We start from the raw sequence: 14,424 nt of genomic DNA on the forward strand, positions 1-14,424 counted from the left end.
TCTGAATCTTGGAAAATGAGTGTGATTTCAAATATTCACGAACATGAAAGGCATATTAAGGTCCTCTGAGGGAATGGTTTGCCAAATGTGTGTGTGAGCTTTAATGTATATAATATAAAAGACTTGGAGATGGATGATTTTGGTCATCATGTAACCCAAAATAATTGGACAGATGGAATAAGAGATGGATCAGGAAGATCATCTTGCCAGTCAGAGTCACTTATATTTTTATTGCTCCTTTCAGCTTATCTCTGCATAAACATTAGTGTCACTGGGCATATTTTCATTCATTTGAGAAACAGTATACTCTCAGGCCTTATATAGCTGTGAGCCTTTGAAACTCTGTTATTTTGAATTTCAAACAGCAGTATGACTGACAATTATGAGTCAAATGTCCATCTTTTTTCTTAGTTTCTTAAATCACCAGCACTTTCCCCAGGGTCATCACAAGCACTGAAGGAGCCTTATTTGGAACTTAGAGTGTGTGAGCTTCTGATTGTTTCCTTAGCTTCTGAATTAGCCATTCCCCTCAAGAACCCATGGCTATCAAGTTGGGAAGAAAAAAGACCTTTTGAAATGTCTTTTTTTTTTTTTTTAATTACTAACACAACTTGCTGGCTGCTTTCACCTCTTCTCCCAGGATGAAAACTGTGAATTGTTGTTGTTTACTCACTGAGTTGTTTCTGACTTTTCTGCAACCCCATGGACTATAGCCCATAGGCTCCTCTGTCTGTGACATTTCCCAGTCAAGAATGCTGAAGTGGGTTGCCATTTCCTTCTTCAGGGGATCTTCTAGACCCAGGGATTGAACCTCCATCTCCTGCATTGCAGGTGGATTCTTTACCACTGAGCCACCAGGGAAGCCCTAGAGCTATGAATTATCTAATCAAGTAAAAAAAATAAAGGCACTAAGGAGCAGTGCAATTCCCTCCCTGTTTTCTGTATTTCTCTCAGTATATAGGAAGATGACATGGCAACCCACTCCAGTATTCTTGCCTAGAGAATTCCGTGGACAGGGGAGACTGGTGGGCTGCTGTCCACAGGGTCGCACAGAGTCAGACACGACTGAAGCGACTTAGCATGCATGCATAGGAAGATGAAGTGATCGCATAGGTTAGGTATCTAAACCTGCTTTCTGTTACACTGAAACTAATTAAAAAATTTTAAACTGAAACTTAAGCTTGAATATTTAACTGTTAAAAACAAGTTTGTCACTAGAGATAGTTCATCAAGGCTGTTTTTGAAAAGACAGTTACATTTTATCTTTTAAAGAGGAAATTAAGTAATACAGTCTTTTGAAACCAGACTTCAGTATCTTATAGGATAATGACTACTGTTTACAACATGACTGGAAATTATGATGAACTTTTTAAAATACTGTATATCTAAAATTTTAAGTGCTCTGAAATTAAAAAAAAATCTTATAGAATAATACTTAATTTATAACATATGCCGAATACAGCATGATTAGATAACTATCTGAAAATCTTATAATTCCTATTTTATTCTCCCCAAGAGTCTTACTTGGAAATTACTAGATAGAATTCACTTAATTTGGATACTGTTTTAAAAATATATATCACCAAGGATAATGAAATCCCACAATTTATAAATTAATAACAAAAAAACCCTCCAAAAATTAACTATGTAATAGGAAAAGTATCTTGAGAAAAACCAGTTGTTTAAAATGTATAAATTTTAATCATTAGGTCATAGTAATTTTCTTAACTGATTTGACTGCACCTGCTTGAAGTCTTGTTCCAAATTTCTTATTACTTAAAGTGTCTCAGTGATCTTATTATGATTTGTCTGAGTATCACACTGAATAGGTTACTAAAGATACAGGATTTTTATACAGGGTTGACATATATACTTTCTTTCATTTATTAATAGTTTAAAATTTCTGAGTGACCCATTAGAAGAATCCTTTCAGTTTTGTCTTACTGTCCAGTTAAGAATCACAGTCAGTTTAAAGGTGTGTGAAATAAGAGATCTCTTCTCTCATACACATTCTGTCCCTTCTTGTGGTGGTGGAGTGATGGAGTGATAGCATTTGGGGAACAGTGACTTACAGAATTGCCTTCCCTGTTAATCTAGCACAAGGTCACCCAGATGGTTATCACTCCTAGGGGAGAATATACTTCAGGCGTTATTAAATAATTATGTATGCTGGATAAATCTTTAATATTAAAAGAACTGTTATTCCAATTAGATACTGTGTTTCATAAAATTTTACGCCAAATAGCTTTTCAAATGAATAAAAAGTTCATGCAAATTATTTTTGTTTGAATTGAATTTTTCTTGAAAACACGCAGTAGTTTATGGATTTGTATTTCATAACATTATTGTCATATTCTTTCCAGAAAATCTTTAGGACCAATAAGGTTCGTAAGGAAAAGCAAGGCTATGTACATAAATAGACAGAACATGTTTTGATTGCTAATATTAAATTCTTAATGTTCAGTCAGTCAGTCAGTCATGTCTGACTCTTTGCAACCCCATGGACTGCAGCTCACAAGGTTCCCTGTCCTTCACTGTCTCCCAGAGCTTATTCAAACTCATGTCCATTGAGTCAGTGATGCCATCCAATGATCTTGTCCTCTGTTGTCCCCTTCTCTTCCTGCCTTCTATCTTTCCTAGCATCAAGGTCTTTTCCAGTGAGTCGGCTCTTCACATCAGGTGGCCAAAGTATTAGAGTTTCATCTCTAGCATCAGTCCTTCCAATGAATATTCAGGGTTGATTTCCTTTAGGATTGACTGCTTTGATCTCCTTGCAGTCCAAGGGACTCTCAAGAGCCTTCTCCAGCACCACAGTTCAAAAGCATCAATTCTTTGGCATTCAGCTTTCTTTATGGTCCAACTCTTACATCCATACATGACTACTGGAAAAACAATAGCTTTGACTCTACGGACCTTTGTTTACAATGTAGCGTCTCTGCTTTTTAATGTGCTGTCTAGGTTTGTCATAGCTTTTCTTCCAAGGAGCAAGCATATTGAAAGATGTTCCCTCTATTCCTACACTTAATATTTCTTGTAAATGAATGTTGAATTCTGTCAAATACTTTCTGTGCATCTATTTAAGACAATCAGTTTTTCTGGGTTTTCTCCTTCATTTTGATACTGTGGTATATCATGATGATTGTTTTGCAGGTATTGAACCATTCTTACATCCCTAGAATAACTCCCAGTTGATTGTGGTGGATGCTTCTGTTAATGTATTGTTGAATTCTGTCTGCTGATAGTTTGTTGATGATGTTTGTACCTATGTTCATCTGGGATATTGGCCTATAATTTGTGTGTGTGTTTGGTGTCCTTTATGATAGATTTTCATGGCAGCCCACTCCAGTATTCTTGCCTGGAGAATCCCTTGGACAGAGGAGCCTGGTGGGCTGCAGTCCATGGGGTTGCAAAAAGTCAGACATGACTGAAGGGACTTAGTATAGCATAGCCTAGCATGATAGATTTTGGTGTGTTGTATTTCCATTTTCATGTGTCCCGAGATATTTTCTTAATTTTTCTTTTGATTTTTTCATTGACCAGTTGGTTGTTTAGTTGTTGTTGTTTAACTGCTAAGTTGTGTTCAAGTTGTTCAGTAACATGTTTAGTCTCCACCTATTTGCAGAGTTTTGTTTTTGTTTCTCAGATTTTTCTTGTAATTGATTTCTAGTCTTATCCCATTGTGATCAGAAAGAGACTTGATTTGATTTCGTCTTCTTAAATGCATATGACCTAAAATGTGATCTATCCTGAAAAAATATTCCATGTGCCCTTGAGAAGAATGTTTATTATGATGCTTTTAGATAGAATGTTCTATATATATCTGTTAAGTCTTTCTGGTTTAATGTTTTGTTCAAGACTGATTTTTGTTGATTTTATGTTGGGATGATCTATTCATTGATTTAAAGGAGATATTACAATTATCTCCTTTTATATTGCTGTCATTTTCTCCCTTTAGGACTGTTAATATTTGCTTTATATATTTAGGTACTCCTATTTTAGATGAATAAATATTATAAATATTATATCTTTTTTTGTTGGTTTGACAACTTTATCATATAATAACCATCTTTGTTTTATTTTTTACATTCTTGGTTTAAAGTCTATTTTGTCTGATATAAATATATCTACTCCAACTTTCTTTCGGTTTCTGTTTGCAAAGAACATCTCTTTTTTCATCCCTTAACATTTAGTGTATGTATGCCTTACATCTGAAGTCAACCTCTTATAAGAAACATGTAGTTGGGTCTTGTTTTTAATCCATTCAGCCATTCTGTGTGTTTTGATTGTAGAATTTATTCCATTTATATTTAAAATAATATTAAACAAGTCTGTATGATTTTTCTATTAATAATTGTTTTCTTGCTATTTTCTCTGCCTTTCTTCTCTTATTCTCCTCCCTTGTCCATTTGTTGTTGTTGTTTGTTTCTTTTTTTATTGCTTGATAGTTCTTTTTTCCAATTTTTATTGGAATATAGCTGATTTACAGGGCTTCCCAGGTGACTCAGTGTTGAAAAATCCATTTGTCAATGCAGGAGACACAGAATATGCAGGTTTGATACCTGGGTCAGAAATATTCCCTGGAGGAGAGAATGGCACCCCACTCCAGTATTCTTGCCTGGGAAATCACATGGACAGAGGAACCAGGCAGGCTACAGTCCATGGGGAAACGAAGAGTTGAAATGACTGAGCCATTCAGCACACACCTCTCAGTTGACTTACAGTATTGCGTTAGTTTCTGTTGTAGAGTGCATTAAATCAGGGATGTGTATACGTATATCTACTCCTTTCTTTCCCTTAGATTATTTTCCCATATAGGCTTTTACAGGGTATCTTCCTTTGTGTTTTGATGGCTTTCTTTACTGTTATGCTCAGATTTTTTTTCTTATCTTTTAGGTACCAGTGAGATTTTTATTTTCATATGTTTTCTTGTTACCTGTTGGTTCCCTTTCTTTTCAGCTTAATGAAGTTCCTTTAACTTTTCTTATAAGGCCAGTCTATTGGTTGTGAACTCCTTTGGTTTTTTCCTGACTGGAAAACTTTTATCTTTCCTTTGGTTCAGGATGATAACCTTGTGGGGTGGAGTATTTTTGGTTGGAAGTTTTTTTTTTTCTCCTTTCAGCGTCTTGAATATACCATGCTACTCTCTTTTGTCCTTGAAAGGTTTTGCTGAAAATTCTGCTGATAAGTCTTATAGGGATCCCATTATATGTAACAATGTAACAAGTTGCTTTTTTTTCCCCCTTTCTTGCTGTTTTTAAGATTCTTTTGTGATCTTCAAATTTGACCTTATAATTACAGTGTGCCATTGTGTGGATCTCTTGGGTTCTTCTTATTTGAAACTTTCAGGGATTCTTGGATCTGGATGTCCTGTTCCAAAATTAGGGAAGTTTTCAACCATTATTTCTTTGAATAAAGTTCCTGCCTTTTCTAGAACTCCTTCTTTTACTTCTGGGACCCTGGTTAAGCAAATGTTACTCCTTTTCATGTTGTCATACAGGTACTGAGAAGTGAAGTGAATTCGCTCAGTCATGTCCGACTCTTTGCGACCCCGTGGACTGTAGCCTACCAGGCTCCTCCATCCGTGGGATTTTCCAGGCAAGAGTACTGGAGTGGGTAGCCATTTCCTTCAAAGCTATCTTAGCTTTTTAAAATTTTTTTTTTGTTTTGTTTTGTTTCCCTGTTTGGGTGAATTCTACTGCCCTGTTACCAGATTACTGATTCTTTCTTCTGTTTGATCTTGTCTGCTGTTGAACCCTTCTACTGTATTTTTCAGTTCAGTTTGTATATTCTTTAATTCTGAGACTTCTGTTTTGTACTTTCTTATCTCTTCTGTATTGTTCAGGTTCTCACTGTCTTCATCAGTCTTATAAATTCAGTGAGCATCTTTATGACTTATGCTTTGAACTGTTTATCAGATAAATTTCTCATCTCCATTTAATTCAGATTTTTTTCTGAGGTTTTATTTTGTTCTTTGTTTGGAGCATATTCTTGTTTCCTCATTTTGCTTGACACTTTGTTTCTGTGTATTATATGAAATAGCTACCTCCCTCAGTATTGAAGGAATGGTCTTGTGTAGGAGATGAACCTTAATTGTTCAACCTTGAACTAACATTTACTTGTCTCTCAAACTTTTGTGATTGTCTGAAAGTGTGAAAGTGTTTAGCTCAGCTGTGTCTGACTCTGTGACCCAATGGGCTGTAACCTCTGTCCATGAAATTCTCCAGGCCAAAATACTGGAGTGGGTTGCCATTCCCTTCTCCAGAGGATCTTCCCAAACCAGGGATCAAACCCCGCTCTCCCACATTGCAGGCAGATTCTGCAAGCTTTTTGATTGTCTAAGGAAGCCTTGTGATTGTCTAAGCAGTCTGATTCATTCTTGATGGGTCACAGATGAGGATGTAACAATGACTGTGAGAGTTTCATAGCGAGGGATCTCAGGAAAAACCTAGTCTCAGGCTGATTGGAAGACTTTGCTCATGTAGCAGCTTTTGAGATATGCAAATATATACAGCTCTGTGGGACCACAGTTTTAAGCCCTGCTGTCCTCTAGACCAGGTGATATGAAGGTGTCCCCTAGATGACAGTTGTGAAACTCAGGGCTCCAAACAAGTGTATAAACTATTTTCTGGTAGGTACTAGTGAGCTGAAATGAGGCCAGAGGAGAGTACAACCATGGCATTCTCTGGCCTACAGTCCCTGAGAGCACTTCCATAGCCTCTGGTGTGTGGCAAATGTTAAGTCTCCCCCTAAGACTGAAGCTCAAGAAAATAGCTCTCTCTCTCTCTCTCTCTCTCTCTCTCTCTCTCTCTCTCTCTCTCTCTCTCTCTCTCTCTCTCTTTTCCACAGAAAGTCGGGTTGTGTTTCACTATGCTGTGTCTGTTCAATGTCCTGGGTGTGGTAGCCTCCCAACAACTGACTCTGATTGTTTCAGTCCAAAAAGCTCACCAGGCCACCAAGCCATATAATCAGGGTGCATCTTCTGTGTGGACTGGGCATACCTGCTGGCTTTAGTGATCCAGCAGGAGAGCTCAGGGTCATGATGAATCTGCAGACTTTAACAGTAGTGATGAAGCGGAAGAGTGCAGTAATGCAACTTCCAGCTTTAGGAAAGCAGCAGGAGAGCACAGGGCAAGTCACGAATGCCAGGAATACTGCAGAGCAACAGGAGAGTGCTGTGACTGTTCGTGCCTACTGGCACTAGCCAGGTACTGGGGAGAACACAAAAAATGTCACTCGCCAACACCTCAATCCCCAGAGAGAGTGCCAACAGTCCACTGCTCCTCCCCTGCACTGCCCCCTCGCCCCACCCCCGACCCCAGCAGATGCTTTAAGACTGGCGAATGAATTACCTTCACGTATAGACTAGGAACTTTCTAGGCTGCTCCTGTTCTGCTGAGTCCCGAGGTGAGCTGTCTATAAGTCTTTAAATAGCAGAATCTAGGCTCTCACAGCCTTTTGGAACCTGAACATAAGCCCCTGGAAATAAATCCCTTGGTTTCAAAGGCAGACATATGGGAGCTCACCAAGGGTTGAGGTACTTGATATGGGGCACAAACCACTCCTCAAGGAGACGTTCCATATTTGTGAGCTGATTGTGGGTTGCTGTACCAGAGATGGATTTTTTGGCAAGAAAACATCTCTGCCTGTCCTGCCTCTTTTATCCTTTGAGCTGTTTACCTAGTTTCTAGCTCTTTTTTTTTTTTTTTAGAGGGAATCATTCCTTTTGTAGTAGAAGATTTGGTTGTGTTCATGTGAGATGGTGAATTCAGGATCTTCCTATGTTTCCTATGTTTGGCTTGAACTGACCAAATTCAATTCAGGTCAGTTGCTCAGTCATGTTGGATTCTTTGTGACTCCATGGACTGCAGCATGCCAGGCTTTCCTGTCCATCACCAACTCTTGGAGCTTGCTCAAACTCATGTCCATTGAGTTGGTGATCCCATCCAATCATCTCATCCTCTGTTGTCCCCTTCTCCTCCTGCCTTCAGTCTTTGCCAGCATCAGGGACTTTAATGTATCAGTTCTTCGAATCAGGTGGCCAAAGTCTTGGAGCTTCAGCTTCAGCAACAGTCCTTCCAATGAATATTCAGGACTGATTTCATTAGGATTCAATGGTTTGATCTCCTTAAAGTCCAGAGGACTCCCAAGAGTCTTCTTCAACACCATAGTTCAAAAGCATCAGTTCTTCGGAGCTTGGCCTTCTTTATGGTCCAACCTTCACATCCAAATATGAGCAGGTAAAAACATAGCTTTGACTAGACGGACCTTTGTCAGTAAAGTAGTGTCGCTGATTTTTAATATGCTGTCTAGGTTTGTCACAGATTTTCTTGCAAGGAGAATGCATCTTTTAATTTCATGGCTGCAGTCACCATCTGCAGTGATTTTATAGTCATGTTTTTAATTTCTGTTATTAAGTACTGACTTATTTAGGAGTGTTACACTTCTTGATAAATTTTCCATTATGAAATATCTCTGATTATTCCTGGTAGTAATTTTTCTTCTGAAATGTATTTTGTCTGAATGTAACAATTTCATTTTTCTGGTAGAATGAAAAATATTAACAAAAATTTAATTATAATTTAGTGGGGGAAATATTAGTTATGATTTCAGTGCCCTTGAGGAAATTGTTAATAAAATATTATGAAATACATTTAAACAAATATTTTTATGTACATAAATGTATGAATATTAGATTGGCAGTGTGGTATAATGAGAACAGTGTTTACATGGAAATAAATCCTTCAGGGGTTTCAATCCTTACTTCTTCAGTAATTAACTGTGAAACTTTGTCAGGACCTCGGTTTCCTCAATCAGGTACAAAAAAATTTGGACTAAATTGTTTCTAAGACCCCTTGCTATAGCCGTTGGTAAAATTATATGATATTTGAGCTTAGTTTTATTTTATAAATATGACCTCCTTTGAGTAAATCTTTCACAATAATACCCTTAGTATTTTTAAGAACATTTGTGTGAAGAACCTAGGCAAGTGGAAGAAAAGAAACCTAAACAATTTTTTAAAAATTCATGGATTTTATTACTGGTTTTAAATCATAGTTGTTTGCTCCTTTCTGGGTATGCTGTATTGGGGTGGTTACTTAATTTTCTTAATCCAGAATTTTATAGTCTGTAACATGATGATACTACTTTGTAAAATCAGTTTGAAAATTAAATGAGTTAAGTTTGTAAAGTGTTTAATGTTGTATGTAGTGTTCATTCTGTTATACATGAAGGCTTGCCTGAGTTATTGTTTGTAAATATGATCTTCATTTGGCCTCCTCTGGTGGCTCAAACGTTAAAGAATCTGCTCCAATTCAGGAGACCTGGGTTTGATTCCTGGGTCAGGAAGATCCCCTGGAGAAGGAAATGGCAACCCACTCCAGGATTCTTGCCTGGAGAATTCCATGGAGAGAGGAGCCCACCAGGCTACAGTCCACAGGGTCACAAGAGTCAGATATGACTTAGTGACTAAACCACCACCAGAAAATACCTGACCATCACCTGCATAGCAGGGCATGGATCTAAATTCATTTGTGTAAAAAGTAACAAAAATTCCTCTCTCGTGCTGTTCCTATTCTGGTGCTATGGTGAAGAAATGAGTATCTATTGCATTTTACCTGGTATCTATCAATTTAAAAAAATTAAAATTCCCTGAAGAGTGATTGTACTGTACAAAAGCTTTATTGGCTGTGGACGTGTAGTGGTAAATGGGTATCAAAACTTATGTTAATTCATCATTTATTGAGCAATAACAAATAGCAGTCTCTATGCTAAGTGGAGTGAAATAAATTACAGTACAAATGAAGACCATGTTGTTGTGTTAGTTAGCTGTATCTGACTCTTTGCAACCCCATGGAGTATAGCCTGCCAAGCTCCTCTGTTCATGGAATTCTCCAGGCAAGAATACTGGAGTGGTTTGCCATTTCCTTCTCCAGGGGATCTTCCTGACCCAGGAATCAAACCCAGGTCTCGTGCACTGTAGGCAGATTCTTTACCGACTGAGCTACGAGGGAAGCCTCTATTTACTTCCAAACTCTTCACAGTATATGCTAAAGATTCAGTGTGGTCCGGGAATTCACCTTTCTATGTTGACCCTTTTCAGTTAATTCTCAAACTTCTAATTATTCTGTGTCCTTCCCCATCAACATCTAACCTGTAAAATTTTGAACATTTTCTACAAGAGAACCTTCTGTGCTTTTTGATTAGAAGCCTGGCTTCCAGTGTTAAATGAAAGATACTGCATAGAGGCCCTTGATAGGTAACCTGCCAGTAGTATCAATAGTATTAATTGATAGGTAACCTGCCAGTAGTATTAATAGTATTAATTGATAGGTAGTATTGTCTTAATCCTCAGTGTCCTTGGCATTTATGTATGCTAGCATGTTTGGCATATCTAGATATGTCTAGAATTTGGAAGTATTGACCCAAATGAATAATTTTTTTAAGATTCTATTTTTCTAAAGTTGAATTTTTCATGATGAGCTTAAACTTATAAGCATTTAATCTACTTTTTGATTGTCATGACACATAGTATGTGGCTTGAAATTGTAAACAACAATTTGTCATTCTTGGCGCACTTAAGAGTATCATAAAACCTCAGAAAGGAGAGCATGTGGGATGATTCCTGATCCATTTCTGCACTATAATATAAAATTTATGTGTATAAAAATATCCATAAAAACATGCTAATAAAATCAATCACAAATATAAATATACCCATATAAATAACAAATATGAGCATACACTCGAAACAATGGTTGTTAAATAGTTTTTTTTTTCATACTTTTGATGTAGTTGAAATTGATTCAGGAATATTTGCATTGTATAAGAAAATTTAATATACCTTAAGTCTGATATTTTAATTGAGAATTACTGGATTTGTTAATTTTATATGAACCAATGAAGATATATATTATTAACTTTCTGAAAGAGTACGGTATCTTGGAGTGTGTGTGTGTGTGTGTGTGTGTGTGTGTGTGTGTGTGTTTTAAGTTTGGATTGTTGTTGTTGTTTAGTCACTAAGTAGTATCTGACTCTTTTGTGACCCCATGGACTATAGCCCACCAGGCTCCCTGTCCATGGCATTTCCCAGGCAGGAATACTGGAATGGGTTGTCATTTCCTTCGCCAGGGCATCTTCCCGACCCAGGGATTGAACCCACATCTTGTATATTGCACTCGGATTCTTTACCACTGAGCCACCAGGAAAACCCCTAAGATCAGGTATCAGCTGCAGAAGTTAACTTATCGTGCATCACACAATAGCATCCCCTCAGTTACCAAAGAAGCAATAATTCAACCATGTGGATTTTTTTTAGTACAATCCTCTAAGTTATCAGACTTGATTTTTTAAGTAATCCTGAAAAATACTGGATTATCTTTTTTTATTATATGTTTTTAAATCTAGAAAGACAATATTCTGAAATAAAGAAGTAGGATAAAACTAAGGTGTGCTCAATTAACACACAGGGTTCAAAAAGTCTAAATATCATTTTACTAAACAGGCAGCTGCCTGGCTCTACTTCAGGTTTTCTTTTGGCTAAAAACTCTTTATGAGTTATCATGGTACCTACGGAAATATTTTAAAATGCTTTATAAAATTATGAATGCTCACAAGTAAATTCACTGATAGTAAAACGCATGGCAGAAAAGTCCATTATTTGTGATTGCTAGTAATTTTTTGCTTATGTTCACCAAAATAGTTATGACTTCCCACTGCTAAAGTGTTCTACTCCCACTTAAGCCTGTGACTAATTTCCTAAAGCTCAAAAGAAAAATGACAATTAAAAGATTAAAACTCAATAAAGATTTTTACTATTTGGATGCATAGCTATTATTGGCCAGTTTTCCAGTCCAAAGTTGAGTTTTACAGTTACATTTACATATGTATGAGAGCAGTTTAAAAACATAAAAATGTCAGTGTGAGTTGTATTGGGAAACAAGTGTATTAACTGCAGAGTCTAGGGTTGCGTAAGAGTATAAGCTCTTTCAGTTATTTACCTTGTGATTCTTTCTGCCTTCTTTCAGTGCTATATTTTAATTAATAAGTTGTTAAAATCTCCAGGTCATTGATAATATATAAATGAAAGATGATGGAATTTTACAAAACCTCTTTTCTCTTTTAATATCTGTCTTATTTGACAAGAAGCTTAGTTAATTAGACAATAAATGAAAGGACCCCTGTGAATTCATAGGCTAAATCTAAATGCTGATGAATTGTTACTGGACAATAAACTCAAAATAATAAATCACCTCTTTATGAACTCTGGTAGCATTAACATTGCAAGGCACATTTGTTGAAAACTGTTTGTCTAGTGGCTGCCCAAGATATAAAAATAAACTCAATTGTTCTTGGTTTCTCCATTAATCTTAGAGAATGCTCACTCTGATTGTATGGAATCTTCTGAAATATTTAGTTCTTGGGAAAACTTATGCTTCTACAGTTTCCTTTAATTTCCCTTCCAGTGGTCTCAGTTAAACATCAATTAAACATATTAAATAACACCTGCGTGTTTTAATAAACTTAGCTCAACAAGGGGTGCTGTGTGAATAAGAAGCTCTTAGCATTCTTCTCCTCTGAGAGAATCACTGAACTCAGGAAGAGGTTGATGAATACAAGTGTGAGTTGGACATTACCTAAAGCATGAAGATTTTTAAGTAGAGTAACAGTAAGTTTGTTATGTAAAGAGCAAGTTAAAATAGTTGTAAAATACTATGGATATAGACAATGAGAAGAAATTGTCAGAAGTTTTAAATGTATATTTTTCTGTAAGGAATTTATTGACACGAGACTCTAGTAGTCAAATAAGACAGAATCTGTTTCATAGCCTTGAATTGTGAGAAGTTTTAATTATTTCAAAGACTGTCTCTTGGGAAATATTAGAAATTATTACAGAATTGTATTGATTAATTACTTGTATTAATTAGTACAGAAATGCATTACAGTGATATGCTGTGAATCTCTTTCTTTTCTTTTCTTTTTTTTTTTGTAAATCTCTTTCTAAATGATTTTTAGAAAAAAGTTGGAAACCTGTATTTTGCTGTCAATTCTTGTACTAGGTAAGCTTTCTCCGAATCTAATAAGCTTAATTATGTTGCCAAAGCATGATGCTGTGATGTTAAGCCATTCCTAGAGGTACAGATTTCTGCAGTTGGAAACAAAGAGGGTTGCTTCAGTGAAATGAAATCAGAAGAGTGAGCTTATGTTATCTGGTTAGTCAACCATCAATAGCAATTCCATGGAAAAAGGATGTTATATTCCATGATTATCCATAGATACATGTGAATATTAGTGGTTGAACTGTCAAATGAAGACAGTTCAAGTGATGCTAGATAATTTTAATACATTTACATGTTGATCAGGACTTCCCTGGTGTCTCAGATAGTAAAGAATCTACCTTCAGTGAGGGAGACCCAGGTTTGGTCCCTTGATCCAGAAGGGAATGGCTACCCACTCCAGTATTCTTTCCTGGAGAATTCCATGGACAGAGGAACATGGCGGGTTGCATTCCATGAGGTCACAAAGAGCTGGACACGACTAAGTAGCTAACATTTTCACTTTTTTCTTTTTATATTGATCAAATATGTGAATATGTTCTTCACAAGAGTGAATAATGGTGTATGTTACATAGACTTTCTCTGCAGTTTTGATTTAGATAATTATACCTAGAACTAAATATATGCATTTTTCATCCTTCATAGATGTGTGCTACCATTTTGCCTTCTGTGTTTCTGAAATATTTTGATAATTTATTCATCACTTCATGGGAAATAGATGGGGAAACAGTGGAAACAATGTCAAACTTTATTTTTGGGGGCTCCAAAATCACTGCAGATGGTGATTGCAGCCATGAAATTAAAACAAGCTTACTCCTTGGAAGGAAAGTTATGACCAACCTACATAGCATATTGAAAAGCAGAGACATTACTTTACCAACAAAGGTCCATCTATTCAAGGCTTTGGTTTTTCCAGTGGTCACGTATGGATGTGAGAGTTGGACAGTGAAGAAAGCTGAGCGCCAAAGAATTGATGCTTTTGAACTATGGTGTTGGAGAAGACTCTTAAGAGTCCCTTAGACTGCAAGGAGATCCAACCAGTCTATCCTAATGGAGATCAGTCCTGGGTGTTCATTGGAGGGACTGATGCTAAAGCTGAAACTTCAATACTTTGGCCACCTGATGCGAAGAGTTGACTCATTGGAAAAGACCCTGATGCTGGGAGGGATTGGAGACAGGAGTAGAAAGGGACGACAGAGGACGAGATGGCTGGATGGCATCACTGACTCGATGGACATGAGTTTGAGTAAACTCCAGGAGTTGGTGATGGACAGGGAGGCCTGGCGTGCTGCAGTTCATGGGGTCGCAAAGAATCGGACATGACTGAGTGACTGAACTGAACTGAACTGATGCATTATAATAGTAATCACTA

General features: G+C 36.8%; 1 protein-coding gene and 1 long non-coding RNA gene across 2 annotated transcripts in view; one reads left to right on the plus strand and one right to left on the minus strand.

The window, feature by feature from the left end:
- The window catches only part of LOC132659678 (uncharacterized), a 55,544-nt gene that overhangs the window by 9,503 nt on the left and 31,617 nt on the right, over positions 1-14,424 (minus strand). The gene's annotated exons all lie outside the window — the stretch shown is intronic.
- The window catches only part of SEMA3C (semaphorin 3C), a 205,335-nt gene that overhangs the window by 2,941 nt on the left and 187,970 nt on the right, over positions 1-14,424 (plus strand). The gene's annotated exons all lie outside the window — the stretch shown is intronic.

This window comes from Ovis aries, chromosome 4 (genome assembly GCF_016772045.2).
Source record: "Ovis aries strain OAR_USU_Benz2616 breed Rambouillet chromosome 4, ARS-UI_Ramb_v3.0, whole genome shotgun sequence".
Classification (NCBI taxonomy): domain Eukaryota; kingdom Metazoa; phylum Chordata; class Mammalia; order Artiodactyla; family Bovidae; genus Ovis; species Ovis aries.